Consider the following 15,518-nt stretch of genomic DNA (forward strand, 5'->3'; position numbering starts at 1 on the left):
ATTACTTTACAGTATTGTAGTGGGTTTTGTCATACATTGACATGAATCAGCCATGGAGTTACATGTATTCCCCATCCTGATCCCCCCTCCCACCTCCCTCTCTATCCGATCCCTCTGGGTCTTCCCAGTGCACCAGGCCCGAGCACTTGTCTCATGCATCCAACCTGGGCTGCTGATCTGTTTCACCATAGATAATATACATGTTTCGATGCTGTTCTCTCAAAACAACCCTCGCCTTCTCCCACAGAGTCCAAAAGTCTGTTCTATAATTACAAATTTACAGGATGTGTGATGACATCCTTGCTTTGGTGACTAAAGGAAGGTGTGTTTGTGTATTCTCATGTTTTCTAGAATTTTCAAAGGTTAGCTTTTAGAGTTTTTCAATAATTTTTAAATGTACTGAGAGGAAATGTTTGAGAACTGTTGGATTAGATTATAGCTCTTCCTGAATTATACCCACTGGAGCAAGTACTCCATCCTTTTGCAGATACAGGTTTTTATTTACAAACCACCTTCCCAGACAGGCCTTCTGAGGGCCCTGCTTTGACTGCCCAGCCTGGGTTCCTGACTGAGTCAGAGTGAAAGTATAAAGGGGGCCTGCAATGTTTTCAGTCTGTAGGTTGGATTGTCACCAAGTGACCCCTCCCCCAACATTCAACATAACTGCCTCTGCTCGCAATATCCTGTCGGTAGAAAAGAAAGCAAAAGTAGCTCCCCTTCCCACCCTCTGGGGATATTATGCCTAGTGAGTCATTGTGAGAGTTTATAAAATGTGTTTCTCAAACATATTTAAAAATAGCATTGATTCTCATCTGCCTAAGCCACTTTAGGTAGTGTTTCCTGACACCATTGCACTTGGGATGACCATACATAGGCCCTTCCTTCCTCTGCTTTGTTTTGTGTTGTGGGAAGACCCAGGAGAGCTTGTTACAGAATCAGTACTAACAATAAGTTAGAACTCTGTGACTAAGCATTAATAATAACTGCCTCCTTGAAGCAAAAACAAGGCCGTTTTCAATGTGGTCTGCTTAGTCTTTTAGAATAATGGTTTTCATTAAAACACATAATATATGTTTTTCTATTTATTCTGCTTTTCTGGTTTCAGTTTCATGTTCTTATGCTTCACTTTGCCATTATGACAAGAAGAGCTCCTTTAGAAAAACAGGTGGCTAGAAAAAGCTCATTGATTGTGTTTTTTGCACAAGCTTAGAACCCTAAGAAATGTGAATTTTCTTTATGAATCAAGTTAGTTTCTTCATTGTCAGGAATAGGTAGATGCCATGAGTGACCAATATTACCTGCTCCTGATAGTGGAATTTAAATTTAAATCTGCATAGAAAGAGGTTAACTGCCTAGCGTTTGGAAAACTTTTGTTTGGTTAATGAGTCAACAAATCAACAATTTATTGATTCTTATGCTAGGTACTTGGGGGTTTATAATAAAGTAGGTCTAAGTTTTGAAAGAAGCCCTCAGGGCATGCAGTTTACTTTAGAGATATATTTGTAGTTTACTATAACCAGATTTAATCTTTATCAGAAAGATAATTCCTATAACTGAAGAGGTCTGAGTAGGAGAAGAGTAGCAGGAAAGGAAATGGCCAGGGACATCATGGATGTTTTACAGTCATTGTCTCATTTGATATCAGCTGTCTTGTGAAATAGCTAATGTTAGCTCCATCTTTGCAACAGAGGAAACCAGAGGCTCAGAGGGCTACAAAACTGCCACAGCTAGGAAATGGTAGAACTAGGAAAGAAGGAATACTGTTGATTTCCATGCCAAAGTGAAGCTGTCCAATTTGCTCTATTAAACTATTATGGAAGGTGTCATAGTTTTTTTTTCTGTTTATAAAAATAATGCATATTGATTAGGAAAATTGGATAAGTGCAGAAACAGAAAAAGTTAATAATAATTCCAATTAGTAGGCTGATTTCTTTCTAGTCTTTTCTATGTACATACACGGGTAGGGCTGATATTAAGTTGGTATGTACAGTATAGTGAATTAAAATGGCCACAAATTCATTGAAGCTCCTCCCATCAAGAGGTGGAGTCTGTTTCCCCACTCCTTGAATTTGGACTGGCTTTGTGACTTGCCTTGACCAATAAAATACAGTAAAAGTGGTGGTGTACAACTTCTAAGCAAGACCTCAAGAGATCATAAAGCTTCTGCTCATGCTGTCTTGGATTGCTGCTGCTGCCGTATGAGGAAACTTGAGCTAGCCTCCTTGAGGATGAAAGATCTCACGCATATGTGAGGCCAGATGCATAAGTGACACCATCTTGGACCATTTAGTCCCAGTCGAGCTGTCAAATGATTGTACTACACAAGTGATCCTAGGTAAGACCAGTAGAAAAACCTCCTCACTGTTCCCAGCCCATGTTATCAACTCACAAAATCATCAGTCAATAGAATGCTTGTTTTAAGCCACTACACTTCAGGATTTTTCGTTACACAGCAAAGGCTTACTGAACTCAGATGGCCATTTGGGTTGTTTACTCCTGGTTTCCATTCTGATTGGTTGCAGCAGCCATTCTGACTGGTCTGTGCTTGCTTGTATTCACTTAAAAATATTTTAAAAATAACCTGTGTGTGTTATGCCTATGTAATAAAAAGTTGGAATCATGTATCTATAATGCCTCTCCTGCTGAATAGTGTAGTAGCTTCTTATCTACTGGGCTTCCCTGGTGGCTCAGACAGTAAAAGTGTCTGCCTGCAATGCTGGAGACCCGGGTTCAATCCCTGGGTCAGAAAGATCCCCTGGAGAAGGAAATGGCAACCTACTCCAGTATTCTTGCCTGGAAAATTCCATGGACTGAGGAGCCTGGTTGGCTACAGTCCATGGGATCACAAAGAGCTGGACGCGACTGAGCGACTTCACTTTCACTTTCTTATCTACTGCAGCTTTGTCCTTACACACTCCCCAACTGTGTGATTACGTCACTACACAACCTTGTTAAGTCACTGTTTCTTCATCTGTAATGAGAAAATATTAATAGTATCCTTCATATGGTAATTGTTGTGAGGATTAAGCAAGTAATACATATAAAGTACCCAGTGGGAATTCCCTGGTGGTCCAGTGGTTAGGACTCTGCACTCTCACTGCCAAGGGCCTGGCCTTCAGTCCTTGGTTGGGGGACTAAGATTCCACAAATAGTGTGGTGTGTGCCCCCCCCCCCCCCAATGAAAAGAAATACTCAGTATTGCACCTGGTATAATTGTTAGCATTATTTCTATTAATAGTATAGAGTATTTTTCCATGTCAGTGAGTGTATTTAAATTAAATATATATAATGACTCCTTAGAGTTGCATTGTGTGCAATTTATTGTACCATTCTGTTGTTGAAGACTCAGGTGTTTTTCCAGTGATAAATAATACTTTGATAAACATCTTTTAATCCAAGTTTTAGCCCAGCTTTCTGATTGTTTTCTTATATAGTTTCCTAAAAGTGAAATTACTAGGTAAGCAGAGATGTAATTTTGTTGGTCTGAAGCCAGAGAAACACTCTAAAACTTCAGGTTCTCAGTACCTGAAAGTATAATTTGAGATGACTCTCTAGATGTGCTCATTCTAGCTTGAATTATCTAAATTTTGGTAACATGTCTGTGTTCCACAGGTTGTAATAGATCTTTCTCAGAGGGTGTTTTTCTTGCTATGTAACACAGGTGGGTGATAACCTGTGAGAATGATGAATGAATAAATACAACCACCTCCAAGAAAGCATCTTGCTTGGGGCCAGAATTTTCTTTTTTTTCAAATTTATTTTTTTATTGATGTGTAGTTGAATTACTGGCCAAGATACTTTGCTTTCTTTTCTTTACCTTTCTTTCATTTTGAGAAATTACAATTTAGGACATGGAAAGGTCTTCCATCTTTGGGAGTAAACCATGAAAAGTGTAAGACTTCTCTTTGTAAATGTAAAGTATTATATGACTTTAGGCCGCAGTTGAAAGAACCTGGTCAGTAATAAGCGAGGTATTAACCAGGCCTCTTGTTTGCAAGTGAAGTTACCTCATTCTAACTGGCTTAGGCAGAAGGAGAATTCACTGCTCATTGCAAGAAGCACAGGTATGACAGGAACCAGGACCTTGTGGTACCACCTGAAATGTATACTGAGTGAGAGAGAAGATCACAGCTTGTGATGAGCAGATATTTGTTTCCCAGAACAGCATTTCCTGCTTTTGAAAAGTTATTTCCCCCTACTCCCAGGTGGCATTAGCGGTAAACAACCATCCTGCCGGTGCAGGAGACGTAAGAGACACAGGTTCGATCCCTGGGTCCAGAAGATCCCCTGGAGAAGGAAATGGCAACCATTCTCCAGTCTTCTTGCCTGGAGAATTCCATGGGCAGAGGAGCCTGGTGGGCTACAGTCCATGGTGTCGCAAAGAGTCGGTCACAACTGAAGTGACTTAGTGCACACACACACAGAGCTAGATGCTTTTTCTTGGTCATGCGTGTGTGCTAACTCTTTGTGACCCTATGGACTGTAGCCCCCAGGCTCCTCCATCCGTGGGATTCTCCAGGCAAGAATACTGGAGTAGGGTAGCTATTTCCTTCCCCAGGGGATCTTCCCAACCCAGGGATTGAACCCTGTCTCTTCTGTCTCCTGCAGGCAGATTCTTTACCACTAGCGTCACCTGGGAAGCCCTTTTCTTGGTCAGGGAGCTGCTAATCAGAACACGCCACTCCCTTGGTCAATGTTGTGATCTAAGCCATACCAATCAGAGTCTTTTCTCATTGGCACCAAGAAAGTGCTTTCCTTTCTGTTGGCACACCTGGGAAGGTATGGAGGTATGAGACAATGACTTTGACTTGCGGGAAAGACTGACCACCTTAGGGTTTCTGGCTCTGCATAGCCACAGCTCAGATGGCCTATATCCTCTCAATCACTGCTGTTGCCTACCTCTGATGATGTCACCCCCCCCCTCTCCTCAAAACCACCACTACTACACACACATGGAAGGAAGCGAGAGCCAGATGGTCAGAAAGTGTCCATTGCTTTCACCATAGAAAGAAGTGGGGCTAGGATGTTCCTTGGCCAGAGACAGAGATTGGAGGTGGTAAATGCTGTTTGGAAATATGTAGAAATAGGGGTGATTATATTTTAATTCCCAGGAACATGCCCAGCTGTGCTCATTTCTGACCTTCGCCACAGGGAATATCTGTAGCAAGGCTGGGAATGAAAAGCTGTATCAGAAGACTGGAGCAGAGACATTGTCCTGCTGCAAGAAGCCATCCCAAGCTGCCCCTATCTGTTTATAAGATGGAATGTGTTTGCCATCCTAGCCTAAATCCATCCCAGGCTGTCACTCTTGCCCTCCATGGGGCTCTTGCTGAGGATCATAAAAAATTGTGTTGGAGAGAGACCACTGAGACCCTTTGGTTGAAGTTCAAGAGAGATGATCATGCCTTCTTTCTTCCTTTCTGGTGCTCCTTGTCAGGAGGCTGGAACATTGGCAATTGTGGTAAATCCACAGGGATTGCCCTCTGGAAACCAGGCATAGAGGCTGAGTGACCTTTAGGCAAAGACGTGGACATATTCCAAAGCTAAGACTGGTCTTGCTGTCCCAATGGCCTTTGCTTCCTATCTTGGACACTTTGTTTCATGGTTCCACAACAGAAAGGTAGTTATTTGAAAGCAAGTTGTGTTATACCATCGCTTTTGTGGTAGTTAGCTATTGCCACATAACACATTACCGCAAACTTGGTGGCTTAAACTACATGCATTTATCATCACGGTTTCTGTCTTTTGGAAGTTGAGGCATGGTTTAGCTGGGTCCTTTGCTCAGGGTGTCAGCCAGACTGTATTTTCATGTGGCAGCTTGGCCGAGGAAGAGTCCACTTGCAAGCTCAAAGTCATTGGCATTGGCAGAATTCATTCATTTCCTTGAGCGAGGGTCTTAGCTTCTTAATGCCTGTCAATTGATGCCACTCATGATTTCTGAAAGTTGCCTGCAGTTCCTTGTAATGAGAGCTTACCTAATATGGCCATGTACTTCATCAGGCCAGCTTTTGGAGAGTGTCTAGAGCAGTCTGCTAGCAAAAGAGAGTCATTTTTTTATTGTGAAAAAAACCACAAAACGAAATTTACTGCCTTAGCCATTTTTGCGTGTATGATGCAGTAGTGTTAACTACTGATGCATAGTGTTGTGTAATAGATCCCTAGGACCTTTTTGTCTTGCAAAACTGAAACTCTGTACCTATTGAACAACTCCCTTTCCCCTTCCTCTGTGCTTTGTGCTGTGCTTAGTCTCTCAGTCGTGTCCGATTCTTTGCAACCCCATGGACTGTAGCCCACCTGGCTCCTCTGTCCATAGGGATTCTCCAGGCAAGAATACTGGAGTGGGTTGCCATGCCCTCCTCCAGGGGATCTATCCAGCCCAGGTCTCCTGCGTTGTAGGTAGATTCTTTACTGAGTCCCCAGGGAAGCCCCCCTTCCTCTAGCCCACTGGTAACCACCATTCTACTTACTGTCTCTGAGTTTGACTACTCTAGGTTCCTCTTATAAGTGGAGTCATACCGTATCATTTTGTGACTTATCTCATTTAATATAATGTCCTCAAGGTTTATCCATGTTGTAGCCTATGACAAAATGTCCTTCTTTTCAAAGACTGAACAATATTCCATTTTATGTATATACCACATTTCTTTATCCATTCATCCATCACTGGACATTTAGGTTGCTTCCACCTTTTTGCTATTATGAGTAATGGTGTAATGAACACAGGTGTGCAAATATCTCTTCAAGATACTCTTTTCAATTATTTTGGATATGTGCCCTGAAGTAGGATTGCTGGGTTGTATGGTAGTTCTGTGTCTAATTTTTTGATTCCCATCAACAGTGCACAAGGATTACCTTTCCTCCACATCTGTACCAGCATTTGTTATTTTCTGTTTTTTTTTAAATTTATAGTGGTCATCCTAACAGGCGTGAGGTGATACTTCAATGTGATTTTGATTTTCGATTCTCCTATTATTAGTTATGTTGAGTGTCTTTTCATATGCTTATTGGCCATTTGTATATCTTCTTTGGAAAAATGTCTATTCAAGTCCTTTGCCTATTTAAAAATCAGGTTATTTGTTGTTATTGTTGAGCTCTGGGAATTCTTTCTATATTCTGGGTGTTAACCTCTTAACAGATACGTGGTTTACAAATGTTTTCTCCCTTTTAATAGGTTGCTTTTTTTTACTCTGTTGTTTCGTTTGATATGCAGAAGTTTTTAAACATTTTTGTTGTTATTTTTAAGTTTGATATAGTCCCATTTGTTATTTTTTGCTTTTGTTGCCTGGCAAGAGAGAGGTTTTTGTTTGACTGATTGTTTGTTTAGTTTTGGCTGCACCAGGTCTTAGTTGTGGCATGTGGGATCTTCAGTTGCAGCAAAGACCCTGATGCTGGGAAAGATTGAGGGCAGGAGGAGAAGGGGATGACAGAGGGTGAGATGGTTGGATGGCATCACCGACTCGATGGACATGGGTTTGGGTGAACTCCGGGAGTTGGTGATGGACAGGGAGGCCTGGCGTGCTGTGGTTCATAGGGTCACAAAGAGTCGGACATGACTGAGTGACTGAACTGAACTGAACTGTGGGATCTAGTTCCCTGAGCAGGGATGGAACTCTGCCCCCTGCATTGGGAGCATGGAGTCTTAGTCATTGAACTACTAGGGAAGGACCAAGAGAGTTTTACATAATGTAGCATAATCCTAGGAGTGACACCCTATCACCCTTACCATTTTCTGTTGGTTAAAAGCAAGTAACAGATCCTGAATGCACTCAAGCAGAGGATCACAAGAGGTGTAAATACCAGGAGGTAGATTACTGAGGGTCACCCTGGAGTCTGTCTGCATTTAAAGGGCAGTAATAGCCTGCTTCTTGTTCAGCATTTACCAAGCATTTATTAAGGTCTGTTTCCTGCCAAAAATTGTGCTTGGGAAATGCTGAAACCAATATGGTGTGGTCCTTGCCCTCCAGGGACTTACAGTTCAACCTCCCAGGCCCTTACAGTTCTAGTTATGGTTGGAAGGGATCCCGCCTTCTGGAGAAAAAGAACAGGAACAGTCAGAACCTGTGTGACCTACCTCCTCCAGGCAGGCCTGCCTCTCTCCCCTTGTGAAGTCAAATCCAAAGGGAAGACTGTTGCCCATCATTCAGCTCAGGGATCAAGGCTCTAACTCTTCATAAATGACTAGGAAATCTGAAAGTGTGATTAGTCATTCCTAGGCCTCCTAAAGTATCAGCTCAGCTCTTTGAATCTGGGCATGGCGGTTTCTTAGTAAGAAGATCATAGGAAATAATTGCCTGTTAGGGCACAAAGTATAAGACACCCCCTCTTTTCCCTATGCCCCCTGGGTACACTCAATAGATTTTAAAGGTCAGAATGTAGTTTACCAATTTCTGTATCATTCATAAACTGGCAATTAAATGTTGACAGCGAATTCAGGAAAACAGGATACTTCAAAGAAGGAAATGCAAGGGAGTGAACTCCAGGCAAGCAGCATGTGTCCTGTGTAACAAGGGACAGACCCACGTTCTGGCCCTGCTATGAGTGGATGTTGGGCATATTTTGCTGGAGACCACAGAAATTATTACCTGAGAATCATCGAGGAGGTGGAGGATATGGAGATGAGTCATTTCTTTTAGGGGGATGATGGAGGTAGGAGAAGGGTGCAAGAAGATCAAAAGAGGACCCTAGACCATAGAATTGGGAAAACTGTGATACATTTTAAGTTCTCCTTAAAAGATGAATTATAAGAGGGTACTATAGGAGAGGAAGAACCAAGATAGATATGCAATTAGCATTTCCTAGCACCTACTGTGAGTGATATGCCTTGTTTGGCATTTTATATTTGTGATTTCATTTAGTCTTAATTACCTTGTATTATTACTGTTTTTACATATGTTCTACTTTGTCATCTAAATTCTGATGAATTAAGAAGATATTTGGTGCCAGGACCTATTGTACAACACATGGAACTCTGCTCAGTTTTATGTGGCAACCTGGATGGGACGGGAGTTTTGGAGAATGAATGTACATGTATGGCTGAGTCCATTTGCTGTTCATCTAAAACTATCACAACATTGTTAACCGGCTATACCCCAATACAAAAGAAAGAGTTTAAAAAAATAAAGTACTTGAATAAAATAATTAAAAAAATACTAAAATAAAAATTTCAGAACCCACCCCCCCCCAAAATGGGCAAAGGATTTGAATAGACATTTCTCCAAAGGTGGGAAAAAAGATATTTGTTGCTCTCTTTTTTAAAGGAGATTTATACATTTCCATTCCAGAGCTTCAGGGAAAACAGGGAATAAAACCAAAAATTTTTTTAAAATAATTTAATTAATTTCTTTATTTTTGGCTGTGCTGGGTCTTTATTGCTGCATGCAGGCTTTGTCTAGTTGCAATAAGTGGGGGCTACTCTTAGTTGCTGGTGCGGCCTTCTCCTTGCAGTGGCTTCTCTTGTTGCAGGGCACAGGCTCTAGGGCATGTGGGCTTCAGTAGGTGTGGCCCACGGGCTTAGCTGCTCCGAGACCTGTGGGATCTTCCTGGACCAGGGATCAAACCTGTGTCCCATACATTGGAAGGCAGCCTCTTAACCATTGGACTATCAGGGAAGTCCCTAAAATAATTTAAATAAAGCTGGCCTGGATGAATATAATCTGGGAGAATAGGTTTTTTTTTCCTTTGAAGCCCTCCTCCAACCTGTGTTGTTGAGATTTCTGTTATCATAGAAGCATAGAATGTTAGCGATTCTCTAGTCCAAATTCCTTACCTAATAGCTAAGAAACTGAAGTCCAGAGAGGGTTAAGTGCTTGTCCAAGGTACTTTCCACACAGCTAAAAAGTGGCAAAGTCAGAAATAGAACAGGAGTCTCCTAACCCTTAGTCAGGAGATCTTTTACCACACCACTGTGGAATTATAGTCCTCATAGATCTTCTGGAAAAAATGGAAAATTTAAAAACAAACATTGTCTTAAGGCTGGAGCTCAGGTGAGAAATTGTAAACATTCAACACATTTGGTCTACTTCTTACAAGTTAAGTTTTACTAGCACATGCCTTATTTTAATTATTTATTTTTTCCCAAACTTTAAACTTTTTATTTTGTATTGGTGTGTAGCCAATTAGCAATGTTGTGGTATTTTCAGGTGAACAGTGAAGGGACTCAGCCATACATATACATGTATCCATTCTCCCCCAAACTCCCCTCCCATCCAGGCTGGCACATATACAATAGGTCCGTGTTGGGTATCCATTTTGAATATAGCAGTGTGTATATGATACGACCTTCCCAATCTCCCCTACTATCCCTTCTCCCTGGCAACCATAAGCTCATTTTCTGAGTTTGTGTCTCTTTCTGTTTTGTAGGTAAGTTCATTTGTATCATTTCTTTTTAGATTACACATATAAGTGATGTCATATGATATTTCTCCTTCTCTGTCTGACTTACTTCACTCAGTATGACAAAGTCTAGGTCCATCCATGTTGCTGCAGATGGCACATGTCTTGTTTTAATTACAAAAAGGAATGCACACTCTTGACAGTTCCATTCTCCCCAGTGTCTTCCTCTTTGTAAACCTTTCTCTGCCTTGTACCCATGTCCCCATCCCAAGAATGGGACTGATAAGTAAGACTCTGCAGTATGGATCAGGAGCCCCTACTGAGACAACTAGAAACAGTTAATTTGCTGGGGAGATCCCTGCCATCCTAAGAGCCTGTAGAAAGCTGCCTCCAGCCAGGCTCATTCACAGAAGAATTCCAGAGACCATAGGACTTTCTCTCATGGAAGACTCCTCTGTGAACATCTAGTCATTGAATCTGGGGCATCACAATAGCATTCTTCTTTCTGAGATGAGTGCTGACCCAGTACTTTGAAAATGGTCCACAGCTCTTCATTTATGTTCTTCTTTCATAGGTAGAATACATGCTCAATCACCTGACAGGAAGAGCGGTTTTTCTCATCCAAGCAAGTGACTTTGAGAACGCCAACCTGTTGGCGTGAAGCCAAAAGGTAGTTGACTCTGTAAGTGCTTATTGGAAGGTGGAGATGAGTGCACTTGTGTGGCAGAAAAAGCAGGGATCTTTGAGGCCCAGCAGACATGGATGCAAATCCCAGCACTGCTGGTTACCAGCTGTGTGATTTTGGATAAGATTCTTATATCTCAGTGTGCTTGTATGTCAAATGGAGTTAATAATAATTGTTTCCTCCTCCTAAGGTTGTGAATATTAAATGCTGCTGTAAAGCCCTTTGTGAAGTACTTAGAATACTGTGAAGAGTAGCTTCGCTGCATGTGTGGTGTGTGTAGGGTAGGGAGGGATCAGAAGTGACTTCTAAATGTTTATTCCTTTCTGTCTATTTGGTAAAATAAAGACTGTTAACAATTTTTGGATGAGGAAGAATGATTGTGAATGGTCTAATGGGGAGAGAGAAAGATTTGTCCCAAGCCAATTTTTGTCCTGCCTTACACAGAGATTATTCTCTTATTCATTGACCTTTGTCATGAAGCTTCACCTTCCTCATGCATAATAAATGTGCAATGACTCTGTTAATGTTTGCCAACCAGTGAGGTCTGCTCCAATGGAATCATCACAGAGGCTGGGTAATCAGTATTGTAATGCCTATTGTATTCTGCCTGGAGTTTTTTTTATCTGCCTAGCCAGACATCATGTGGACAAGGTCCAATCCAGAACACAGCATCCAGGATAAATAATTTACAATCCTGTCTCTAGAAGTGGATCTCTCTCTGACCCAATTAATAGTCCAACTGTAAACCACATGCAGAGGTTTTTTTAAAGAGACAAACTTAGTGGAAATAGGAGAAAAGGTTGAAAAGGCATTATGCAGAACATGTTAATTCACACAACTTTTTTTCCTTCTCCTTTTTACAGGTATTTTAATGTTATACCAAATAGAAGGAAGTTATGCAGTTATAGTGCTAAGAATATGGGCAGGACAGCAAATAGAACATGTCCCATTGTTTTTTTCAGTACCTAGTCTGTGAATCCATGGTTAAAAACAAAAAGCTGTTAAAGAGCTGTGAATGGTAGTTAAGTATTCTTCATTTATCTTCAGCAATCTATAACAATGAAGCACAATTTACACTGGATATAAAATTCTGGGTTGATGGTATTTTTCTTCCAATGCTTTAAGTATGATTGTTCCACTGTCTTTTGGTTTGCATGGCTTTTGATGAAAAACCAGAGATTAGTGTTATGATTTTCTCTGTATCACCAGTTTTGAGAAATTTGATTCCGTAGTGCCATGATTTGGTTTTCTTTGTGTTTATGCTGCTTGGTATTCACTGGAATTCTTGGATATGTTTGTTTGTAGTTTCCAACAAATTTGGAACAGTCTGGAGATGGTGTAAGTCAATAGAGGGGATAAAATAGATTCATACAAAATAATACAAGGGAAGACAGAAAAAGAGGAACAAAAAGGAATAAAGAACAGATAGGACAAACAGAAGTGTAGAATGACTCTTGTTTCTGATATCTTATACCTGTCAGGTAACAGATCAACAAAACAAATACCCAAAGCATCTTTTATTTACCTCCATATCCAGACTTCCACAAATGGAATTCAGAAGCTTTTCTTGATGATAACATCAGCTACATTCTGATTCATTCAGTGTTGAAATCAGTTCTGTTTATCATGATGAAAGAGATTATTTTGGTCCAGAAGTGCCAGTGACCTGGCACAACTTGGAAGGATTTGAAGGAAAGAGCATGTCAGGCAGAAGAGTGTGGGAAAGGAGACGTGAGGTGCTTAGTGCTGTCACAGTTGGTGGTTGCATGATTTGTGTAGTGGTATTAAAATCAGTGAAAATAGCATAGCTTCTGAAAGTGAAATTAAAAATCAAGCAGAGAGATTCAAACTGTATCCCAGGTCAGTTAATATTTGACTATAAACTGACTGAATGTATTAACATACCTAAAGTGAAAAAGGGCATCTTTTAACAAACTTGATCACTGTATCAGTTAGGAATGCTTTTGACTGCAGCTAACTGGCAACCCACTCCAGTATTCTTGCCTGGAAAAACCCATGGATGGAGGAGCCTGATAGGCTACAGTCCATGGGGTCGCAAAGAGTTGGACATGACTGAGTGACTTCACTTCACTTTCAACAGTTAATTAGAGTAACTTAACTTATATGCAGAGTACATCATGAGAAACGCTGGGCTGGAAGAAGCACAAGCTGGAATCAAGATTGCCGGGAGAAATATCAATAACCTCAGATATGCAGATGACCCCACCCTTATGGCAGAAAGTGAAGAGGAATGAAAAGCCTCTTGATCAAAGTGAAAGAGGAGAGTGAAAAAGTTAGCTTAAAGCTCAACATTCAGAAAACTAAGATCATGGCATCTGGGCCCATCACTTCATGGCAAATAGATGGGGAAACAGTGTCAGACTTTATTTTGGGGGGCTCCAAAATCACTGCAGATAGTGACTGCAGCCATGAAATTAAAAGACACTTACTCCTTGGAAGGAAAGTGATGACCAACCTAGATAGCATATTGAAAAGCAGAGACATTACTTTGCCAACAAAGGTTCATCTAGTCAAGGCTATGGTTTTTCCAGTAGTCATGTATGGATGTGAGAGTTGGACTATGAAGAAAGCTGAGTGCTGAAGAATTGATGCTTTTGAACTGTGGTGTTTGTGAAGACTCTTGAGAGACCCTTGGACTGCAAGGAGATCCAACCAGTCCATCCTAAAGGAGATCAGTCCTGGGTGTTCATTGGAAGGACTGATGCTGAAGCTGAAACCCCAATACTTTGACCACCTCATGCTCAGAGTTGACTCATTGGAAAAGATCCTGATGCTGGGAGGGATGGGGGGCAGGAGGAGAAGGGGATGACAGGGGATGGCATCACCAACTTGATGGACATGAGTTTGGGTTAACTCTGGGAGTTGGTGATGGACAAGGAGACCTGGTGTGCTGCAATTCATGGGGTTGCAAAGAGTCAGACACAACTGAGCGACTGAACTGAAGTCATAAAAACTTAAAGAACAATTCAGAAGACTGGAGGTAGCCAGTCCCAGGGCTAGTTCAGCAATTAGCCATGTTATAGATAACCTAGGCTTTTAAAACCCTTCCAGTCTGCCAATTATCCTCAATTTATCTCATGAACATAAAAGGGCTGCAATAGCTCCAAGCATCATGTCCTCACATCAGCATCCTAAGCAGGGAGGATAGGTCAGGAGCAAAAATTTTTCTCCAACTGAGGCTCTGTTTTATCTAGAAAGCAGCATCTTTCCTAGAATACTCCAGAAGTCTTCCTTTAATGTCTTATTGGACAGTTGTTTTGCCCCAATTTTTTTTTCATTTATTTTTATTAGTTGGAGGCTAATTACTTTACAATATTGTAGTGGTTTTTGTCATACATTGACATGAATCAGCCATGGATTTACATCCCATTTTTTTTTTTTTTGCCAAAAGTTTTTAATTTGTTAACAAAAGAAACCGCTCATTACACAGAAAAATTTCAGTTTTTTATAGAGGATTATTTGACTTAATCTCAATATTCAATCATTAAAAGAAAAGAAACAATGGAGAGAAATAACAGCATATATATCATGAAATTGGGCCAACAACCTATACCCAAACTTGAACAGTGCAGAGAAATTCCTTGTTAACAGCAATCTGGAGTCCCATTTGGGAAAGAGTCCTGGGTGGTACATCCACCCCATGGGTGAGACTTCAAATTGCAGTTTCGGAGACTCTCACTTATAATCCCAGGCCACAAACTGATATCATCATCAGTTTGTGTGCAGACATGCAGCTCTGGTTTTTCTTTAAGGTATACAATGTTGTTTGTTTCACCTTGTGAGTTATAGGATTTCATTAGACCCTGGGGGGCTGGCCAGGCTCTCTGGGGCTTAAAAGATTCCAAGACCCACTCCTGTCTTATCTAACTTGCTGGTAACAATTGGTGTGCTTGCAGGCAGGCATGTAGTCCATGCAAGGTCAGAAGTTGGTCAGAGGCTGGCTCCCCTGCTTCTGAAGCCTGAACAAGACTACCTCCATTTAATTTCCCTATTAACAGTACTGAGTAATGGCTAACCATGGCTACAAGGGAGGCTGGGACAGTGATTATTTGGCAAGGGAAACAGATGATATGTTTGGGCAAGATGAATGGTGATCTGTTCTTTGAGGTTGGGCACATTGCTGCCGAGAACAGAATTGGAATGTTCCTAGCAAGAAATTAGAAGGAAATGGCTGTAGTGTAGGTAACTAAAGGTGTCTACTGGGATCAGTCCTAGAAGCACAGGTAAAGAATCTCAGATGCCAGAATTGAAATCTCCTGCTCTGTGCTAGAACAGGAATACCTTGATGTGGGAACTCCAGTAGCTGAATCTTGAGATTGGTTTTTGCATATTGTGGAGATGGATACTTAAGTTTCTCCTTATTCATTCATTTATTTTTTATTTATTTATTTTTTACCAGTTTTTAAATATCTTTACAAATTGGTGTATAATTGGTCAGTTTGAATGCCATATGTGTGATAAAATAGATTATGAGAAATAT

The 15,518-nt window shown here is 41.0% G+C and overlaps 1 long non-coding RNA gene across 2 annotated transcripts in view; it reads left to right on the forward strand.

Annotated features, from left to right (window-relative positions):
* Positions 1-15,518, forward strand: part of LOC122689227 — a 32,488-nt gene that overhangs the window by 673 nt on the left and 16,297 nt on the right. The window contains exon 2 of one of the 2 annotated variants that reach the window (XR_006339752.1): positions 10,907-11,014. This is a non-coding gene — a long non-coding RNA (uncharacterized LOC122689227). The remainder of the gene's footprint in view (positions 1-10,906; positions 11,015-15,518) is intronic. The other variant, XR_006339753.1, reaches the window with a different exon arrangement.

This window comes from Cervus elaphus, chromosome X (genome assembly GCF_910594005.1).
Source record: "Cervus elaphus chromosome X, mCerEla1.1, whole genome shotgun sequence".
NCBI lineage: Eukaryota > Metazoa > Chordata > Mammalia > Artiodactyla > Cervidae > Cervus > Cervus elaphus.